The following is a 5,340-nucleotide window of genomic DNA, read 5'->3' on the forward strand; positions in this document are numbered from 1 at the left end:
ACATGGAGGTGGGAGAAACAGACTGATTTAAGGAAAAAGCTAATAGTACAGGTTAGCTAGAACAAATAGTATACATGAGAGAAGAGAGTAAAATAAAGTTATAAAGGGACATGTAACCAGGTAATAGAGGGCCTTGAATGCCTTAAAAGTGACATGCTGGCAATAAAATTAGTAAAATAAAACTAAAATAATAGAATTTGAAATCAAGAATAAATCTTAAGAAAGCATGAATTTCAACTTTCTCATTCTACAGATAAGGAAACTGAGGCCCAGAAATATGAAATGACAAGATCACACAACTCACTGTATCTAAAGTCCAGATCATCTGATTCTTAGCCCAGAACTCTGTAGGAATTCACTTTCCATATTATGTTTCATGAAATTGTTGTCAAGAAACAAAGTCTAGTTCTGATTTCAAAATATCAGTTCATTATCTTTATATGACTTTTCAAAACTACTTGACAAATTGTGCTATGTTTTTAAGTATAAATTACAGAAACACAAACTTTTATTAAAATTATTTAAAACAGGTGTGGAATTATTATTGTCATAAATTTTCAGAGTTCTCTCTATTTTATATCATTCCACTTTCTGACCTCAAAAGATAATGACATTTATTTTAAATAGTCATGTGAAAATATGTAGACACTCTTATTTGTTCCAAATCAGTCTCAAAGAAAACCTCAATCTAATGTGTTCTGCCTTGGTAGGTACACTATCATCAATATCATTATTCATAAAAAATTATAAATCCCTAGTGAAGCTTTTTGAGTTTTACCAACCATCATCTTCCAACCTCCTTGTTATGGACAAGAATTATTATTTCCATTCTCATTTCTAGTGAGCACCAAAGGAGGTATTCTTGGAGCCCTGGATTAGGAGGCAGAGGCAGCTTCCTCAGTGGTTTTAACAGCAGGGGCTGGGTCTGGACAAGGATGGGTCAATGGGGAGGTCAGATGGTGGGACCAGAGGAGAAAAGGCCAAAGACAGGAGTGGGTTCCTGTCACCAAGCATAGCTACCTAGTCAAGGTCATGAAGATCAAATCCATGAAGGAGATCTATCTTTTCTCCTTGTCCATCATGGAGCCTGAGACCATTGACTTCTTCCTGGGGCCCTCCATGAAGGATGAGTCCTTCAGATAATGCCTGTTCAGAAACAGACTAGATCTGGTCATCATAACATATTCAAGTTTTTTGTGGTCACTGAAGACTACCATGGGCCCACTGGCCTGGGTGTCAAGCTCTCTAAGAAAGAGCTAAGTGGATAGACTGCTAGGCCTGTAGTTAGAAAGACCTGAGCTCAATTCCAGCCTCAGAAACTTAATTGTGCGATTCCAGGCAAGTCACTAAACCTTTGCTTCAGTTTCCTTATCTGTAAAATAAGAGCCATAATAGCACCTACTTCCTAAGGGTGTTGTTAGCAGGGCTATTGTTTGTAAAGTGCTTTATAAACCTTAAAATGCTATAGAAATGCTTGCTATTGTTGTTATCAATCATCATCCATTGTGCTATCATCCTAACCAAGCTATGCATTATTCTGGGGAGGCAAGGACACTAAGGAACAAGATTGGCCAGCCCCATACAATGCCCTGCAAAGTCACTGTCTGCTAAGAATTGGGCTTGATGTGCCTCACCCCTGCCCCATGGGGAATTGGCATTGTCTTGCCTCCAGTGCCTAAAAAGCAGCTGATGATAGAGGAAATTAATGACTTTCCCAACTTTGCTAACAGAAATTACTATCCCCATTTTAGTAGAATACATGGTGTTCCCGAGAGTCCCCTTTAAACTAACTACTCTATGACTTTTGGGACACCCTGTGGTTTATATTTATATAGCACTTTAAGGTTTACAAAGTATCTTTTCACAACCTTTTGAGATAAGTAGGGCAAGTATTATTATCCCCATTTTATAGATGGGGAAACTGAGGCTCAATGAGATAAAGTAACTTGTCTGGGGTCGCACAGTTATTGAAGAGAAGAACTAGAATTCAAATCCCCATGGTCTGCCTCAGTTACTACAGTACCATTCATCCAGGTTAAGGAACTTGCATTAGGTCAGCAGCTCATCATGCCACACATAGTAACTCTTCTTCAGAAAAAAAAAATTACTCCATCATATGTATTTATTTCAGGCCAAATAGCATCAATGAAATGTATTTTCATAAGCTGTAAATTAACTCCTATTAAGCAATGCTGTTCTCTTGTCCCTTTCTAGTTTTCTCTTATTTGTGAAATCCCAAGCTAGACCCCTTTAAATAATACAAAGGAGAAGGGAGAACAAACATTTTCAAACATTCACTATGTGCTAGGCATTATACTAAGTGCTTTACAATATTATCATGTTTGATGTTCAGAAAAACCCTGTGAGATAGGTGCTATTATTATCCCCATTTTATAGACAGAGAAGACAGAGGTTAATTGTCTTGCCCAGGTAGTAAGAAGTGTCTGAGGCTGAACTTGAACTCAGGTCTTCTTGACTATAGAACAAGGGCTCTATCCCCCTGTAGAAGCACAGAGAAAACATAGAAAGGGTCCAGAGTTCAGTGATGCTTCTGAGGAATATATTTATGGATTACAAAGATATGTTGCATAAATACTATTTGGCCTGAAATAAATGTCTGATAATTTTTGTTTTGAGGAAGGGTATTATGTGAAGTATAAGTACTTAATCTCTGTATTGCTTGGAAATAAAACAAAAGGAAATATACCTTAAAATGAAGCTCAAATGATTTAGATTAGACTGAAGTGTAATCAGAAAACACAAAAATACACTGGTTAAAGACAGAGACAGAGAGATGAAGGAAGGAGCAAGGAAAAGAGGAAGGGAAGGGAAGGGATTACAAAATGGACATAAAAATAGCACATACTTCATAGGACTATGGGAAAGATCAAATGAGATAAACTGTCTGTGTCTTTTATCTTTGTTCTCTGAGGTATCAAAGATACTCCTCTAATATGCTTGCAAGTTACACCTATGAGTGATATTGTCTCGGGGCTTGCCTAAGCAAGACGAATTTAAGTCCCAAAATGAATCCTACCAGAGAAAGAAAGATTCCCCACACCTGGATGTGGGTTCAGTAGATAGCAAAAGAAGATCATTCTGGAATGATCTGGAATTTAGTTCTGAAATAACTTATCTATGTATATATTCAACCTTCAATCACTAAACAACCTATACTTCACTATTTGTGCCGTAGACTTAATCACTGTGCTGTAGATAAAATACTGTTAAATGTCCTTTCCTGAAGATGTTCAAGATAGATATTTCTAGGGAATTGTTTTAAAGAAGTCACACAGGAAAGAGTGATGTACTCTTTTTGGTAGAGTGACAAGTTCCCCTGTCCATATTCCATAATTCTATGACATGAGAGAATTTCATGTTTCTCTCTTAGGTTTCAAGAGTCATGACCAGAATAATTTCTCCTCTTAAAAGGAAGGAATAAGTCACTGGTGACTATAATTTTTAGAACTTACCTCATAATACTCTAAGAAAAATTATTAATTCTGAAGAAGTTATTGGAAGTCATAAAATCATTCTTCTTGTGATCAATTTAATTTACCCATTTTCCTCTATGTATTAAAACTTAACATGCAAATATTTGATGGAAAAGCAAAAAATTAGTCCCTCCATATTTTAGAGTTATGCAGTGAAAACATTTCAATGACTGAATTGGCCAAAATAAGGATTTTTACTTAGAATACTTTGACTTCATATAGACAAAGCTTAAAGTTACTATGAGAAAAGAAGTGTTTTCCATTTGTTTCATTTTCTTTAAAAAGGCAGAGGGGAGAAAGAGAGAAGAGATACTGAAAGAGAGAGGAGAGGAAAGGAGAAGAGAATACAGGGAGAAGGAGAGGAGAGGAGAGGAGAGAAGAGAAAAATCACAGGTCCTGCATACTCACCTAACTCCTCTAAGATGATTCAGGAGGTAAAGTGCAGTTACTCTTCTTTGTGAAAATGCTCTTTGATGGCTGTTTCAAAATCAAATATTTATTTCTATTTGCTTCAAAGCCAATAATCATCACATACAAAACTGTATTAAGACTTTAGAGGCTTCCTGCATATATGAGAAATATCTCAATAGTTCCCAAGATTTTTCCTTAGATAGAAGTAAATTTGCCCTAATGAGATTTGGTCAGAAATCCCATCAGACATGCCTAGTTGTAGCAACTAAAATTTAGTATACATCATCAGTCAGTTACAGTTGTAACTTCTCCAAGAGGTTTATGGTACTTAAGTATTTAGTAAATACTATACTAAGTGGATACTAATGGATACTAAGAAAAGCACTAGGTGGTGCTTGACCTCGGGGAGCTTGTAATATGATAGTGAAGTTAACTATACTACAATGTAGCCATTGCAAGTGTAATAGGAGAGGTACCAAGAGTCTTAGGAAGGGAGGCAGTGAGACACAGAGGGAGCTTTGGATTCATTTCTCTGTGTGCTACTAGGTAGCACAAGAATGCTACTATTATTTGTGGACTAGAACATAAAAGTCATGAGAACTGTCCTTTACTACTTTCAGAGATGGCTACTTTTATTCAGAGAAAAGTTTTCTTTTCTCACAGAAGACACATCTAATTCCAGCAGCACATTTTGCAGATCCATGACCATTGATCACAAGGGGGTGCTGGCTAGGAGGTTTTGAGTAGTCATGTATGCAGGAGAAAACAAAGATGTGTCATAAAAGCTTCTTGAGGTCAGGTGATTTTCACTTTTGTCTTTATATCACCAGCGCCAACACAGTGCCTGGTACATGGTAGGTGCTTGATAAAGGGTTGTCAATGTATTGATTTGCCTAGGTCAACCAGGAAGAGACAATTCAAAAAAAAAAAAATTATTTGAACAACATGGTAAAGTAAGTTATAAGGAAGAGCCACTGGGGTGCAGGGATGGGTTTTGATGTAAGCCTGTGTTATATCTTTGGGTCTGCTAGTGTGGCCCCACTGCTGGTAGTATGGGAGATGGGGTAGAGGTGCTCTCTAAGTGAGCTCAGGGTCAGTAAGAACCAGTATCTGGGTTTGGGTAGAGGGGGATTAACCTTCTTGGATTCTTGGTGTCCAGACCACAGAGACAGATTAAGTTGCGATATCTTTGGCTCATAAATTCTGTTTTGGAGAGGTTTCAGAGGTTGTGGGAATTGGAGAAAATGTCTAGACTGCCATTTTGTTGCTCACATGTTCCATACTTGTTTTAATGATGATCTTATTATTCAAAAAAACTGGAGAAAACAGCGAGGGGAATTACTAACCTAGAGCTGATTTTCACCAATGAGAAATGAGTTACTATTATCATAGTATAGTATAGTATAGTATAGTATAGTATAGTATAGTATAGTAT

This window comes from Vombatus ursinus, unplaced genomic scaffold (assembly GCF_900497805.2).
Source record: "Vombatus ursinus unplaced genomic scaffold, bare-nosed wombat genome assembly UNPS02014814.1, whole genome shotgun sequence".
NCBI classification, from domain to species: domain Eukaryota; kingdom Metazoa; phylum Chordata; class Mammalia; order Diprotodontia; family Vombatidae; genus Vombatus; species Vombatus ursinus.